At 44.8% G+C, this 17766-nt stretch overlaps 1 protein-coding gene and 1 long non-coding RNA gene across 16 annotated transcripts in view; one reads left to right on the top strand and one right to left on the bottom strand.

The window, feature by feature from the left end:
* LOC146524308 (uncharacterized) overlaps window positions 1-188 on the bottom strand; it is a 132264-nt gene extending 132076 nt beyond the window's left edge. The window contains exon 1 of the long non-coding RNA XR_014868973.1: window positions 150-188. This is a non-coding gene — a long non-coding RNA (uncharacterized LOC146524308). The remainder of the gene's footprint in view (window positions 1-149) is intronic.
* Window positions 1-17766, top strand: part of tenm2a (teneurin transmembrane protein 2a) — a 232015-nt gene that overhangs the window by 128211 nt on the left and 86038 nt on the right. The gene's annotated exons all lie outside the window — the stretch shown is intronic.

Here is a 17766-nt window from a genome sequence, read left to right as displayed (position 1 = left end):
GTGTGTGCGTGCGTGCGTGTTTCCAAGTGTCTGCGTCCTGTGTGCGTGTCTGTGGTATACTCGGTGTTGCTAAAATGGTATGGTCGGCAGAGGGGGGTGGTTAGGTGATCCAACCAACCTGCTACTAGGTAAACACCATCTGTTCACACAAAATCTCCCCCCCCCCCCCCCCCCCCCCCCCCCCCCCCGACACCATGACTAGAATAGAGTGATCCAATTGTACCTATCCTCCAGCACTTCTACCATGCCAGGTTCACACCAAGGTGTGTAGGTGTGTGTGTGACAGTGATCATAATAGATAATTACAGAATTGTTGGATTTTTTGATTTTGGATCTTGCTGCACGAAGCACACAAGAAGCTTATTTTCTCTTCATATATATATCTATATGTGTATGTATGTATATTTGTGTGTGTGTGTGTGCTGTCAGTCTCTGTCAGATGTCTTTTCTCCATCTCAGCCTGCAGTACAATTGAGTCAAATCAATCAATTCAGGTTTCTTGGGCAGACCAGTGGTGTGGCAAGAAATTGACCTTTCATTTCAATATGTGTGTGCGTGTGTGTGTAGGTGTGTGCGCGCACCAATGTGTGTGTGTGTGTGTGTTTGTACACAAAGCAGAGGGAAGCACTTAAAGCTAAGTCGCTATCTGCCTCATAGCGGATGGAGGCATCCATTGTGGCGGTGCCCCTAGCTAGCCACTGAGGAAAACACACACACACAAATGCACAGACAGACGAATACAGCTTTTCAACCTCAGCTATAGCAGATATGACAAGTACAGGGACTGTGGACACAGCATTAGCTCGGCTCTCTGCTTTTTTTTTTTTTTTTTAGCTTTTATGTTAAGCAGCATGCCATTGCAGGCTTTCCATTTTCACCCGACTGGGTATTGAGTGTATTGAGTGAGTGAGTTAGTCTGGGTTAAGTGGCTGTGCTTAAGGGCACAACAGCACTGCTGAGATCACTGGCTGCTCCCGTACAGCTTTGGAACGAGCCCTGCGAAACAAGATAAAGGGCTCATGAAAACACACATCGTAGCCAATGAGAGACACACGCGCACACACACTAAAGAGAAAGCGTACGGACAGTGTGCGGTTTGATTTTCTGTCATCCCTTTGTTTTTGCTAGATTGTCAATTCATATTTATCTCATTTCCTCTCCTTTTCACCCACACTTTCATTTATAGATTTCAAACCTCTCTCACACACACACAGTCACACACACACACACACACAAACTCGCAGTGCCAGATGTGGGCTGACGCTCCCCATCCATCCAGAAGGTGGGGGTTTAATAGAGATTTATAATGATTATCTGGAGTCTGAGGGAGAATATATTGTTGCTGCTTAAAACTCTGCTGGTAGAGGGCATGCATGGAGGGAGCGAGAAAAGAGAAGGAGTTCAGAGGAGGATATGGTGGTGAGGTACTGACAGCGAACTGCAAACGCAAGCCTCCTCAGCGTGCGTTTGCGCTGCAGGCTAGGTCACATAAACAAAGCCAAAAATCTGAGGGGCCAAAGCTGCTGGGGCTGTAACCTGAGGGCACTGTATTGAAAAGAAATCCATGTGTGTGCGCGGCTTCTTTTTTGTGTGTTGTTCAGCATGTGCTTCACCAAGACTACCCACTCCTTGCTTGGCCCGTATGGCCTCTGTAATATCATGATAATGCACTGTGATTCCTCCACTCCTGGACCCTGCGTGCTCTCCAGAGATTTTTCCGTGGAGAATTTCTTGGCTGACTGCAGTCTTCCAACTCCTCCGCCGTTGTCTGTCTGTCCTCATCCCGCTGTTTTGCACTAAAACAGCTCATAATTATTGTCTTAGCATCCTTCATGTATAATTTATCAGCCGTTTAAAAGCAGAGGTGCATGCAATTAAATCTAGAGGGAGCTTCTGTCTTTCCAAATCTCCCCGTCTTCTCTCGCTTTCAAAATTCCCACCCCGCTCTTCCTCACATGAGCTTTCAGTTGTGTCCTTTCCGTCTCTGTTCTTTTCTCCTACTCTGCGCTCTTGTTTATTCCGCTTCTTCCCGTCTCTTAAACTCAGTTTTTAAGTCCGTCCTCCCTAACCTCCTCTCCTCCCTCACCTTAATATCTAAATATGTGATGGAAAATTGGATAAATCACGCAGAGGTGTTCTCGTCCTTTCCCTCTTCATATCTGTTGTCTCTTCATCCTTCACTCTTTTGCTCCCTTATTCCCTCGCTCCCAAAGAAAAAGAAGAGGAGAGAAGAGGCGCAGAGTAATTGGATTCCCCCTAATAGCGAGGGTAATGTTGACAGTACATAAATCCTGCCACTGAAATAGCGCCTCGTTTATCTTCTGATTTTGTCTCATTGTTTTTCGGCGGCTGTTTTCCCCACACCCCCCTCCTCCAACTCCTGTGCATTTTCCTCTTCCATCCTTCCTTCTTCGCCCCTCCCTTCCCTACATTTCCCCCCAGGGTCTCATCAGGTAGCCTTGATTGTCTTAGATGGGCCCCGTATGGGACAATGCATCTCCACATAAATTGGTCGACACGGTTTGGTTGCTGGCAAGCAGATATTGGAGGGAACAAGGCGGGGAGGAACATAAGCTCGAGACGCAGATAAAAGGGAACATGCACGTTGCGTCGGATATGTGGCGCAACATAAGGCTTCACAGGAAACAATAAGGGATGCACTCGACTCGGTTCTATGCAAATAAAATCTGTTCCTTCTCTCATTCAGCATATTTTGCCTCAGTGCCTTCATCTGGTTTCAAGGATGGCGATACTTCAGGAGGACCTTAAATCACATTCAGTGTCAGATCTGTAGGATCCTGTGCCTGTGAAACAACCACTCGTTTGATAACACGTGCAAATCAGCTCTTCTGCAATTTTCATGCAAATTATAAATTGGCACCGTAGAGACTCCACATTGCACTCATGACAAGAGACAAATTTAACAGGAATATTCAGGAATATGTGCAGCAGAGGTTGAGATACCCTGATTTTTAGTTGCCAAAGAGGGTCAGAGCTTAAAAAAGCAGGATTCTCTTCCACAATGAATGCAATCGACTTGGTATCTTTTTTATTAGCTCTTGTTCAAACTTGTGCACATCCACATTTATGCACGTGAAACCCAGGTTCTCTGCTATGAATGACTCCAAGTTGAGATAGCACACTGATGGTTAGAGTCAGACTCCTAGAAGCTCCTACAGAAGCAGTGACGCAGCTATTTTCACAGTCTGAGCAGCTTCTACCATCTCTGAAGTATTTAAGTACATTTACTCAAGTACTTCTGGGAATGTTTCCATTATGATACCAGCGTAAATCTCACTACATGGCAAAGGGACTTCCCTGTTCTGTTTATGATTTACATTTAAAATTAAATTAAAATTATTTTTTAAGGACATGTCATGTAGGCATGCAGAACTGAAAGAATGAGGCCGGTGGCATTATGCACGTCATTGTGACAGTCTTAGGTTACAGCTAGGTGAGACTTTTGTACAATAAAAGTAGAAATATGGCAAAATTCAAACTGCTTTTCCTTCTTTTTTTGGCACAAAATGATTAAAATAGGTTTTCCTTAAATTCCTGCTAATTACTTCAGTAGTTCTTCACTGTCACGTCTTAACTAAAAGTATACGTTTTCTTGATGCTAAAATATAGTGATCTCTCCATCTTTGGGGACGCTTTGTGTGTGTTCAGAACATAAAGAGTAAAATGACTGAAATTCACACACTGTATTTATCTGTTAACTCTGCTGTGCTTCTTACAAAAGAATATTGCCTGATTAAATAAAAGAGGAAGCTGGCTCTCAAAGCTGTGAAGCCTAAATTTGTGTAAACAAAAGACTTTAACTTGGGTATTTTTGTGATCACATTACAGGCAAAGATAATCAAAATAAAGAGAAGAAGACTTTCCCTTCTTTAAAATAAACACAGAAAACAGTAGTTCAGTTTCTTGATAGTTATTTATGGAAAAAAAGAATTTTTCCACTTCTGCAGCATTGGAAACACAATTACAGATTTAAGGTTATTTAGTATCAAAAGTGAAAATGTCACTGTGTCGCCTCTACTGCAGCATTAAGGCTGGATTGGAGCCAATTTTGGGTGTGTTGCTGTTAGCATACGCGACACCTGTTACAGTTTTATCCACCACTTTCTTACTGCGGTCATCTAAGGTAGCACTAAATCCAGAATGGTCTCACACAGCAGACCGAAACAATGCTGCTGCTGGCGCATCCTCGATTGCTTTGGCTTTACCGTTCGCTATTTTCACGACTTGGCTGCTGCACAAGACATTTAAACCCTCTGCTCCTTCATTTGAGTCAATGGTGCAAGGCTTTTACGAGCATGCCCTGAACCGAACAACACACACGTCTAAAACCAAACCGAACCGTCCCTAATCTGCGGATTGTTTCAGAAGAAAGAAATCCCTCTTGATAGTTTAAAGAATGATGAACTTATAAACTGAATGTAAAAAAAAAAACCCAAAAAAAAACAACCTCTCTGTCAGGAATTAAGGGTAAAAAATAATGTCTCTGTTTCAGATTCCTCCTCTTCTCTCAATCGCTATGGGTTCTTTATAGTAGCATCAGGCGCCCATCATACACACACCTCAAGCATCCTTTCTTTCATCCTTTATATTGACACAGGAGCGCGGGTCAGGCCAACTAATCAATCACCTTTGTGGCATTTGAATTGTTTGCTCTGTCTATAGGCTTCCTCTGTGCTCACTCCTCTGATCTCTTCTGCTGCGAGCACAGAAACACTGACAAGGTGAGCCATGAGAGAGGGCGCTTGCTACAGAAAAGCACTGGGTGGGGGGATTCTGAATGGTCAAATAGTGCATAATGCACATATTCAAAACGTTGCAGGAGTATGAAGGACAAGTCACACTCTTTCAATCTGCTTTCCCTGCTTGAGGATCCACTCGCTCCTTTCTTATACGACAGCCTTGGACGAACAGAGATGAGAGGATGATATAAAAGCTGTATTATGTATATTATAATGCATGCAGAATCTTTTTCAAAACTGGCTGTGCAGGCAGACATCAAAGCACCTCGATTTCAAGTGCCTATGTAGGCCAGAAATCGTGTATTATTTGTTGCTTCCCTGGGTGGTCTGAAGCTGCTCTTAACACACCACGCACTCGTTTAATTGGATTGTCAATCTGGGGGAGCACACTTCCTCCTCTGTTTAACACTCTCACATAATAACCCGCCGCAGCCCTCAGGCGCCGTTACCTTAACCACACATCATAATCATATAATAATCTGATTTTATCCGTGGCAAAGCCAAATCATGCTAAAGATGTGATGGCAAGTGGCTGGATGCGCTCACAGGAAAAGAGGAAGACATTTTGTCCCCGTGTCACCCCTGACATCAACCCCCTCGACACTCACACACACACACACACACACACACACACAGAGCTTTGACATCTTTCTACAACCAATCAATAGGTCACATTTCTTATTACACTCTGCCACCCATCTAAACCAGTTCCCGCTTGTGCACACAAGCAACAAAAACACAGACGCCTACACTAGCTATTAAACTACAGTTTCCTTTTTTTACTCCCCTTTAGCAGGGGAGCCACCACACTCCCCCCACTTTAATTCCTGCAATCTGGTCTCCTCTTCACCCCTGCTTCATCTCCACATTTCAGGCACATCCACAGCCAGTTTTTTTTTTTTTTTTTGTCACTCGGCCTATTTTTCGTGCCATTTTTATTCAACCTTCTCAAATCCTCTTGTCCACTTCGCCCTCCCCTCTCCTCTTTCTTCGCACCTCCTCCTCCTCTTTTCTTGCCTCTCATTTTCCAGTTTGCTGCTCTCCTCCTCATCAGTCAGTCAGCCCGTGGTCTGACAAAGACGCGTGCTCTGACGAAGGCTGCCAGGCTGTCAGCGCATATCTATTCACCAACATAAACATGCACACAATTAACGTACAGCAAAGGGCAGGGAAAACAGAGGGGCGAAGGGAAAAAACAAAGCATTGACTCACTGACTGCATCTGTATTACAGAGTTCTGTTTGAAGTTTGGTGTCTTTATTTCTTGTGAACGTGTCTTACAGGCCTGTTGTCAAACAGAAGGGAAAAAAGTGCTGATTCACACTCTTTAGTCTCTTGACAATATAATTGGAGACTGTACGAGAAGATAAACAAACTTTAAAACCATTGTTTGTGCACCAGCCTTCAGTGAATGGTATAGTATGCATTAGCTATCAGGCTGTAATTTTTCAAAGCCACCATATGTAACAATTATTGCCATTCACCTGTATAAGCAAATGGAACTTGTCTGTAACTCTTTACCGTAACACTTATTGCTTTTTTGCTATATTTGACTGGTGCATTATACAGGCTAGTATTCAGTTGGTATTTATTAAGCTAGCATTTAGCTCCTGAATAGTATTGGAACAAGATTTAGCTACTCATCGAGGCGGCTTTGATAGAAATTTGCCTTCACACACAGTGATATCAAAGGAGATATAATTTCTCTTTACTGAAATGAGTTTGATTCAGTCCCCTCTCTTGTAGCGAAGAGTAAACAGACACAGCAGGCCTTTGGTTTGGCATACTGATGTCCTGTGGGAGTTGGTCTATGAGCAAAGATGAAAATATGCACAATTTGATTCCAAGGAAAGACATCCTCAACCCTGATACTTTTTCCTCCAGCAGCCTGCGTCTTCCAGCACTCTGTTTTCATCCCCCATTCCCTTGTTAGCCCGTGCTCACCGTCTCCAGGGCTTTCGGAGGAACGAGTGGGTGATCAGTACGGGAACCTATCGGCGCTCGCGGCAGGATGCGCGTGGCTGTGTGTGTGTGGAAATATGTGAATGCCCGAAGTGAGATAATGTGACGGAAAGCCAAAGGAATTGATGTGCGGCAGTTGCATCTGGTAGATTCACCAGCATGGACAAGGGTGGAAAGCCAAATTCAGCCTTCCAAGTGCTGCACAAACTGCCATAAGATTCCATTCTTGGAGTGCATAATTTGGAGATTTATAGAAATGGGATGAAGAAAAAGAAGAACAGAAAGTGCTGGCCTTACAGGAGTCAATCTGTTCTTCCGCTCTATTGTTGGTTTAAAAAAAAAAAAAACCCTCGCAAAAAGAGGGGCTCAGCTTTAGAGCCGGCCCTCCTCTCTCCTGCTACCGCTTTCTGTTGTGGGTGTAATCGTTAATCCACTACCACAAGTGCCATCAAGCCCCTTCTGGTGCTTTCACTATTTCCATACGTGCATGCACTCTTCACGCTTCTGGCACCGTTTCCCTTTTCTCTGGTCTGCAAGCAGCTATCCAACAGTTAACCCCTTTGCCACTCCATTTGCTTTTGCTTTTTTTACTCGCAGTCATATGCTTGAGTTTCTAAGTCAGACTGGCAGAAAAGTGAACTCGTCATCGTCAAAAAGGCAACATGACAAGTTACCCTGGTTTCCTCTGTGGCGCACTCAACAAACACTTTGGAAAAAAAAACACAAAACACCACATTTCCAGCCAAAAGAAACTTTTAGAAAAGCATTTGTTAAATGGATCATCAGTAAATGAGGCGCTGCCTGTTAAATGAAGAATCGAATAATGTGCAGTTAACGATAAACAGAACCTCATCATCAGCCTGGTCTAATGATAGTCTAATTGAATTTTTTCATGGCAAAGAATTAGAACGATCATTTTGACAGTGTGAGCCACGGGCTACGATGCAGCTCTGAGTTGTCGATAAAAATAGTGAGCCATTTGGATCTGTCATTTCCTGTCTGTTACTCTTTGGCTTTATAATTTACTCATTGTTGTTTCAGGATCCACTGTAACCCGTGGTTTTGCTTCAGATCTACAGTAGCGTTCTTTATTTTCTGCTCCACTAAAGAACTGATTAAATTGTTATACTCGCTAACAATTTTTTTACCCCAGACACAGATTAAATTTTCGCTGCAGAGGATGTATATAAAGCTTTTTAATGAAATGCATTTTCCCCGTCCTCTTTGAGCTTGCTGTATGCTGGCGAGCCTGCTAGCAAGGCTGCCCCCAGATGCGACCTAACCAAGGCGGCCTCTGTTTTGAGGGCAAACAGTGCCAGATGGGGGTTTGTACAGCAACTCGATAGATGGAAGTCAGGGGCCCTCGAGGCAAAGTGGAGCCCTGTGACATTGAGGGGCGCAAGTGGGCGCAGAGCTGACGAGATGAGAAGTGATATGCCCTCACCAGTCCTGTCACGCCACCTCATTAGAGACTGAAACGGAGAGGGAGAGAGTTTTTAGGGAAAGACGGCAGCAGTGGTGTTTTTGTTAGCGATGGATCTATTTTGGGTTAAATTACAATCATAGGAATGCTCTACTGTCATCAAGGAACCTTGCCAAGTACAGTAAGTGTACTGTACTTGTCACACGAGCGTAGCTGTGAAATGTTGCTGCAGAGGCAAGAAGCGCATGTGGTGCACATGTTGGAAGTGAGAGGTAGAGGGTAGGGTGGCGGCATGACAGGGGAGGGGAGGGGGGATAACATGAAGGCATGAAATATTAACCCCTAGCTAAACACCCGAGACTAGCCGTCTGTGAAATCCCGCTGCAGACAATACTAATACGTGCATTCACAGGGGAGATGATAGGGCCTTGTTGCATTGCCAGATGGGAAGTGTGCATTAAGGAGTCCTCTCATGTATTCATGTACCCATAATAGGATCTATAAGATGAAAATCCCAACAGTCATTTCAGTAACGCAGACGGAACAATACTGCAGAATTCAGAAACGCGTGCACGCGCTCAGACATGTATGCATGCATGCATGCTGTCTCTCTCACACACACACACACAGACACACACACAGACACAACATCCTTTGCCTCCGAAGCTAAATAGTTGATTGATGGTCTAAGCTGTGAAGAAATGCTCTCCTTTATGTCTCTAAAGGTTTGTAATTGCTGCAGTGAAAGGATGCTCACTCGCCTGGAATATTGATCCTAATGGGATTACTATCCTGCACCAGAGAGAGGGTGATGGAGGGAAGGAGATGGAGAATTTGAGAGAGATGAGGAGGGGTCCAGGCTAGATAGGTGAGCAGGGAACACAGGGAGAGGTGGAGTATGACCTTGGGTTTTTTTTTTCTTCATTGATCTTTTTTTTTTCTTCACCACAATCCTTCGGTAACGACTTCCGTACAGGAACGATTACGCCTCGCCTTGGAAACCAGAGATGGGGATAAAAATGTGGGGGTTCTCAAGGGAGAGATCATGGAGGGGCAATGCAGCCCTCCTCTCTCCTGGTCCTTCGGGACAGTAGTTGTTGTTGTTGTGCATGTTTTCTGCAGCAGAGACGATGCACCTTACGTCTCCAATAACTGCAAACAAAAGTGGGTTCAAGAAGAATGTGGAAGAGATACGTTGGAAAATTGTTTTCAAAGAAGGCAGTTCGACTTATATAACTGCTGAGCCGGAGGTGTAACAGAAACTGAAATAGAGAAGAACCATATGCTCTCGGTGACCATATTGTAATTCTGGGAAAAGCACAGCTCACTGCCTCGACTGATTATTTCCATCACTGTTCTGCTTTCACCCCGCCCTCCTCATCTCTCCGAATTAATCAGCATGGAGGGCCATCAGCCTGTCTGTCATTCTGTCCATCCATCCGCCTGCCTGTGTGACTGCAGTAACCCCAGATGGGAGGCATGGCCATCAGTGTGGGGCCAGACTGTCCTCTGCAGCTAATTGAAACATTACGATGAGAAAGACTCACGGAATCTGCATATGTGTGTGCCTAGGCCCTTCTGTGTGTGTGTGTGTGTGTGTCAGTCAGTTTCAGACTGACCATAATGTTGGTCATCTGCCTGTGTTGTGACTAACTCCGGGCTCATTCCATGCTGCTGAGCTTGAGCACATAGTGGCACTCACACAAAAGTCACCTTTGTGAATAATTATCAGAAAACCATTATGTCCGCTCAGTGCCTCTTGATGTTCCTCTGTGGGAGTGTGCCTTTTCATAGAGGAATGTGTGTATGTGTGAGTCATTGTTTGGCCGGCTTTGAAAGTTTGTTTTTCCCCAGTGGGGGGTTTCAGGGAGAAATGACTTTCCTTAGAGTTCGAATGGAAGAAAGAGGTAAGGATTATCCAGACGAAGATGTGCCGGGTGGTGGATGGAGGGCTGAGAAACGGCGACGGGCTCGGCAACAAACTGTAGCTGAGACAATAATAATCAACTGCAAACCGACTAAAAGAACAGAGAATATTGCCTAACCCACCTGGTGAAAACCGTCCAACTACACACACACGGGCTCTCTCTACCTGCCTGTGGGGTGATTGTGAAAATGAGTTTTCAATACCTTCAAAGGCTTGTAATGCAGCCAGCAATTTCATTTTGACAGACGCACTTCTAAAGGTTCAGTATTTTTTTTTATTTTATTTTCTGCAACACAAAGGAAAGTCACAGTGTGTGTGTGTGTGTGTCCGTGTGCGTGTGCATGCGGACGCAGTAGTGACCAGACTCCCACAGTGCCGTCTCAGCCTTTAAGAACTGCAGGAAACTTGTAGAGGACAAAAAACAGCATGAAAGGAGATAGGGGGGGGGGGGGAGGGAGGAGGAAATAGAGGAAGGGCAGTGTCAGGTTCACGTTCCGACTGTGTATTTGCATTAGTTTTTGAAACTACACTTTTTTTGACAAGGAGGTCTTTGCGGGATGATTATCGGAGCGTCGGCGTGAAGCCCCGCTGCTTTAAAACTGCTATTCAGTGCGATAAGCAAACAGGTGTGGAATTTGAATTACGGCGTGTTAGGGGTGGTAGGGTGGGGGGAGGTCAAGTTTTAATAGATGGACGGCATTGTTTATACAAATCGCTATCAGTCAGACTCGCCCATTAGATGGATAGCTTATCGATTGTGTGTCAGCTCGCGCTGGTGTGTGGAGGAGATTTAAATCACTGCTGACGTGATTTAAATTTCCACACAAAGCTAAGCAGATGTTGATAGCACATGTTTATGCTTCAGTTGTGCTGAATCCAGTTTGGATTATTCTGATAGTTCAAACTGTTCCGATGAGTTCCGGTAATAAGAAGACAGCTTGCATGGCTGTGTCTGCGACAACACGTCAGGTCTCATAGGGTTAAGACAGCACCAATTGTACTAGCTACACTTGCGCTGAGTTTTTCTTTTCTTGGCATGAGGCTTGTTCCAAGCATCTTGGACAACTTGCCACTGTTCTTGTGTGGAATTATTGTGTCCCAGACTGACTCCATGATACTGATATGAGGACTCACTTGGAGGGGGGGGGGAGGCGTACCATCTGTTGTAGAACTCTTTCTTCTTGTTGCAGAAGATAGTTCATTATGGCTCTAGCTGTATCTTTGGGGTCACTGTCTAGCTGGAAAATGAATCTCAGATGCTTCCCTAAGGGTTCTGGATGGTATGTCGTATAAATCAAAGCTTTTATGCACAGATCTCTATATTTAAAGGCGTAGACATGCGCCCATGCCATTAGAGGCTTCACCACAGTGCACACTGCAGTGCTCCTGCAAGTGGTTGATCCTCAGCCAGTACATGCGACTGATGGTCTGGCACTGATCGCTTATGACACAGGCAGCCACGGGGGGTCCTCGGGGCCTATGAGGGCCACACAGTCTCATTTTGGCTTGACATCACTGGCTCTGACCTCAGAGGCGGTGCAAAGCTGAAGGCGCAAAGTGCCTCATTTGATTGAGCAGAGCGAGAGCTTAGAAAGACAGAGATAATGATTTCCCTCTGTGAGCCATTCATAGTATTTGTGCTGTTGTGGAAATCAACAGACTGTGTAGAACAAACACACAGGGCAAGCATCTGTACTCGAGAGAAAGACACCTCTATCTTCTGGAAAAAAAAAGGTGATTCATCTCAGTGCAAAATAGCAATCATATCTCATTCTTCTCTTAACCGCTGGCTACACGATGACATAGAAAATGCAAAGTATAGATATTCACAATGCCGAGGTTTATCTGTGCCAAACACACACAAGTCAGCATTTTATATACGCAAGTAATCAGTTAATGGTCCGTATATGTTTTTGGTCATTACCTTTAAAAAAGCAGGTGGCAAAAAATAAAAATATTAGGTGGTTATTTTGCGATTGTCGCCGTGGATCTTCATGCACAGCTAAATTCTTGATCCAGACCATTAAATAGTTTACTCGTTATTAAGACTAACCAGGCGGGAGTTTGAAGTTTTCTACTGTTCGAAGTTTTCCCTTCCCCAACAGATTTGAGTTGAGAAGGGAAATCCAAAGATATAGATTATTTGTGATTAATGATTTCTGGAAGACAGAATAGGTTATTCCAGATTTATTGTGTGTGAAGATGAGCCTCATTTCTTACGCGCTGATTGCGGCCGGAGGGCTCCGCAGGTTGTTCACGCCTGTGTTTATGCATGTGCGAGCGTGCACATTTCCCAGGACACAGCACCCTGAGACTGATGTGCCTCGCGTGTAATAAAGAAGCAGCATAATGAGATGCCTAACTTTCCCTCTTTGAATGATATTTTACATTAAAAATGTAAATTAAAAAGTCCCCCCTTCACCACACCCCGACCCCCCTCTCCTCATCACCATGTCCAAAACAATTTTCTGCATGGCTCCCTTGCGGTACTGGAGCAGATTGTGTGTTTGTGTGTGCTCGTGCGTGTGTGCACGTGCGCATGCGCGCGCGTGTGTGTCCGTTCTTGTCTGGACCCTAAATGATTGTGATTGCATTTCCATCGGATTTTCTCCCCGGCGAGAAGGAAAGCAGGGCCGGAGACGGAGAAATGGGATCAGAGGGGGAAACTCATCTCCCCTTCCCAGACACAGTCCCTTTCTCACACACACACACACACAGAGACACACACTCTCACACACTCACACAAATACATTGAATGGTGTCTTCTATTACTTGGGGTATTAGCATTACTAATGAGGTGTGAGAGAGGGACAGAGATGAAGCAAGTGGAAAAAAGGAAAAAGAGGTGGATCAGGGAAACAGAGCGAGCGAGAGGGAGAGGAGTAACTATCAATCTCATCGCAAAGGAATCAATGAAGAAGGTATAGAGTTGGAGAGGAAGGCAAGGAGCAGAAATTTACTGGGAAAGAGTGAGAGTTGGTAAAGGAGGGAGAAGCAAGACGGGCGGAATGAAAGTAAAAGCGTAGCAAGAACTGAGAAGTGACATTTCCCATCCAAAACCATCTGTTCTGTGGTGTAGACTGCATGCGTGTGTCTGTGTGTCTGCTCTCTATGTACATATGTGTATTATCACACACATATGTGAGAAGCTGGTTATCGTATCTGGTAATCCAGGAGGATTTCACGACTCATCAAGTGGGATGAGAGGATATCCTGATTTACTAACAATGGCTTTAAGAGATGTTTTCAAACTTCATACTCATATATTCTGCAAGTGTGTGTGTGTATCAGGACACCTGTTCTGATAACTCAACACTGACAAGCTTATTGTTCAAGTGCTACCAACACTATAATTCCCTATACTGTCTGTAATGCACAAGTAATGAAACATCCTACAGTGTGTACGTGTGAGGTCGTGTGATGTGTGTGTTTCACCCCAGATAGCATCTTTGCACTAGATAAACCTATTGTTCTCCCCTCTAACCACCATTATCCCAGTGCAGAGGAAAACTGCTTCACTTGTTCAGTGCAAAATCCAGAGTATCGCTCCTCACCCATCTCCTAACGCTGTCTCATCTCTCCATCCATTCGCTTTTATAATTTCATCTGTTGTTGCGTCTCCATCTGGGGCTCCTCGGTTTTTTTTGGAGGGGGGGGGGGTTGTTCTTCCTGCACATCATTTGTGCAATCACTCTCTTCTTTTTACCCCCCCCCCCTTCCCCCCTCCTCTTCTTGCACTCCTTCTTTTGTCTGTCATAGCTGGGTACAGCGCAGTCATTTGCTGCTATAGTCTATAGCTAGAAGCCCTCTCGCAGAGATAGATGCCTGCCTATGAAAGACATTTGTTTCCTTTACTGTCACTGTGCAATAATCAGCCACTCTAACGTAATCAACATATTGCCCTTGCAGTAAATACAGCTGAGCAAGTGGATCCGCGCACACTTGTGTGGGCATGTGAGCTTCTGTGTGTGTGTGTGTGTGTCTGTGTGTGTGTGGAAATAGGAGGGAGGTGAAGGGTTTTTTTTCTTTTTGCTGTATTTGTGTGCGTGTGTACCTGCAATCGTGTAGATGGGGATGGGTGTCTGTTCGGCCTCTCTTCTTTTCTTTGGCAGCGCATGCAAATGCAGATTCTCATGCATGCGTATGCCATGTGACAGAGAGAGATGATTCTTGGTGAAAAACCAGTTTGTTAACGAATTAGAGTTAATTAGCCAACTTTCAGTTCCCAATGCTGTAATTGGGCCCATTTCTCTCTGTTTCCTCCAGCTGGCGTCTCTCATCCACTGCGGAGAAAGGAGGGGAGAGAGAGAGAGGAGTGAGGGGAGGACAGAGCGGAGGGATGAGTTGGAGGAGTTGTTGGGGAGCAGGAGGGGGGGCATTACATGTCTGTAGGGGTCTGTGGAGTACGAGCGAACTTACCCCCTGGGGGTAAGAACCACTTGCACCGGGATTCGAGACAGTAAGAAGTATTAACTGAGAGATAATGACGAAAGGAAGGCTGATGGGAATGAAAATGCAAAAGAACGTGTGAGATGAGGGCGGAGAGGAAGTGCGAGGGAGGGAGAGGGGGTGGTTTGAGGGGAGGGGGCGCGAGTGGGGTGACAGAAATATTGAAGGATGAGAGGGGAGACGGTGAAATCATAAGCCATTGCAAATTGAGGGAGAAAGATGCACAGTGGTACAGCAGTTTAGGGGCGAGCACGGAGCAACCTCGTTCAAGTCCAGCTCGTCTAGAACTTTCTCACAGGCTCCTTCTCGCGTCTCCTTTCTTTTTTCTGTCTGTGCCAGCTTAATAAACCCAGAAATGCCATGAAGATAATATTTTTAAAAAACGACACTGCAGGGTCTGGTTGAGAAATAATGCTACATATAAAAATCATGAGGCAAGGGAGTCGTGAAGAGAAGGAGTGATGAAAGAGTGGAACAGGCCCTCTCTTGGTACCGCAGTGTGATGATCAGTAGAGTCTAATGAAGGTGGAGATGTCCCCCAGGAGTCCTGCGCTCTCTTGACGACCACTGGGAATGGCAATTAATGCATGGTGTACTGAAGGAAGATGCACACACACACCGGTTGGTGCACACATTCAGATGCACAGTTACATAAAACGAACCACAGCCCAACTTGCCATGGTCTAAACTCAAACTGTGCAAATGCTGCATTCAACCATATTACATTTGCCATCAGTTTACATAATGAAAATGGCGGAAAAAAACGGAGAACAGTTTTATTTCCCATTATTCCATACCGGCTCCAGAAAGAATAATTCACCGCTCAAGTGATTGGCTCCATTGTGCACGTACGTAACCACCCAGAACACTCAACGACACAGGCCTTGTTTTTCCTTTGGGTTTCCTGCACAAAGGAGTCCTGTTCCCTCTGCTGCATTGCCCTATATTTCATAGATAAATCTGTGTGTACGTGTGTGTGCACCAGCGCAGCTAACTCCCCTCACACTGGCCCCTCTGCTCATTATCTTATTGGTATTTTCTTCCAGTTGGTGCACTGGCTTGAGTGGAGAAATGAGGGAGATTTAGAGTTGGGGAAACGAGCCTCGGGTGGATGGGTCCCTCCCTGCACTGCGGATTGTTGCATGTGTCTTCTGTGGAACAACTACTTTTAGAGCAGGTCACCGAGGGACCTTACAGTTATGTAAAGATGAAAGGATAAACTGCTGAGGCAGTGAGAGTGGAGAGGAATGGACGGTGTTAGAGCGTGCATGCACATGAATGGGTGTCTGCATGCGTGTGTGCGCATTAGGCGTCTTTGCATGAATGAGTTGGTGAATGTGTGTGTGTGTGTGTGCTTAGCAAATGTTACAAGCCAAATACGGCTGGTCTGCCCTCTTATGAGATAAAAGCGTCTCCCTCTATACCACTGAGACTGCAGTGTAATGGCACTACAAGACTGAAGCTGACACATGTGGTTGGAGGAAAGGGCCGGGGCGGCGGAGAGGGGGAGGCGTTATAGAAACGATGGGCGGGTGACGTCAGTATCAGCCCTGACATTTACACTGCAGGGGGTGGAAAATAAGACCTCCTCTGTTCCGCCTCAACCTCTCGTAGTTCAAGAGAGATACTAGGAAAGTTTCGCTTTTTTCCCTGTTTGGCCTCTTCTTTATCCATTGAAATTACCTTGGCCTTTGCGTATGTCAATTGAAATTGCTCTTCCTTTCTCTTCGTCTTTGTTTTGCTCTCTGCTGCTCCTACTTGTTGCCCACTGAATTTTTCTTTTTTCTTTTCTTTTTTTTATTTGGTCAAAGGCTACATAAAAATGATGACCCTCACTGCTGCAGAAAATGGGCACAACAGCATTTAAGTTACAGGCCAAGGTTTTGTATTCTGTACTTGTTTTATTCTTTCCCCAGCCTTTTTTCACACTTCCAGCAGTATAATTCCTCAACTGTAAAAGGAGATTCACTGTAGTTATTTATTTTCACCAAGGACAGGCAGTTGGGATGGAATAAGCCATCTGTGAAACGTTTTTTCTTTCTTTTCTTTTTTTTAATGCACGCACACGCACACACTGATAGTTTAGCACACAGCAGAGGTGCTATCAGTTGTAGTTAAGGAGGAGGGGTCTTAGTTACCTCTAGGTTAATGATCCTCATTAATATGCGCTAATATACCCCAGGTCATGCAGTAATTAAAAATCTCATTCAACGCTCTCAGCTTAAACTGACTGACTTGGCTTCGTCCTATAAAGATTAGCATTTATTATTTGTCTCTGAGGTCTCTAGTTCACAATGAGAGGTGAGCCTAATAGTCTAACGTGGAGCGTGCGGCTGTTGTGCGTCTCCTAGAGTGCCTACTAAAGGCTTTTTGCCTCTGCTTGGCTGGGCATGACTGTTTGTGAGCTGAAAGGGCTTGCAGGTTGTGCCTTGGGGAGTTGCATCACATTTGCAAGAGAGTGTTTGTGCAAAAGGGGACCACAAACAAGCGCTCCGAAATACACACTCAGGCGTACACCTAGATGCACAACTGCATGTCAAGTCCATTAGCATAGGGACTTCCATATTCCTCTGAGTCAGCTGATGTCAGCTGATGCAAGCTGTGCTAATTGTAAGGGTGTATGACTATTGCATGATCATGTAGGAAAGAAGGGTAGATACATACACACTATGTATATAAGGAGACAGAATAATACCATTTACTAGCAGAAGGCCCAGATATAGTGAGAGAGCCGCGGCAGAGTGTGGGACAGCAAGTATGTGCTGCACTTTTTATTCCGTTTGAGCTCGCAATCTGCATGTAATTAACATCTGATTTACTAAGGCAGCAGCTAATAATGCAATCAGTGATAACGCTCGCCTCCTAAGCACATCCTGCAAGTGATGATGATTTCAAAAGGGGGGCAGTAGGATTTGTCAGAGATCCACCCAAAATAATATTTTTGTAATATCCAAAATGTCAGTTCCATTAACTGAGCTTCTTAATGAAACTCAAACAGGGAGAATAAATTGGGTGTCTATTATGGTAAAATTGTAATAATGACCTATTTATAGAAATGTACGTAAAGGTTAAACGGATGAAGCAATTGAGCCCACTTTTTGATGGAAACTGTGGTCATGCTAAAAGTTCCACAGGACACACAGTGATCCAAAAAACAAATGAGATTGAACTCTGTGACAGTGAACCTTCAGAGCCGCTGTAAAATCCATGCCTCCATCTGTTACGCCTCACTCCTTAAAAATGCAC

The sequence above is a fragment of the Neolamprologus multifasciatus genome, chromosome 2, assembly GCF_963576455.1.
Source record: "Neolamprologus multifasciatus chromosome 2, fNeoMul1.2, whole genome shotgun sequence".
NCBI classification, from domain to species: domain Eukaryota; kingdom Metazoa; phylum Chordata; class Actinopteri; order Cichliformes; family Cichlidae; genus Neolamprologus; species Neolamprologus multifasciatus.
Note: the sequence above shows the minus strand (reverse complement) of the source record. Positions and strands in the feature narration are given on the sequence as shown.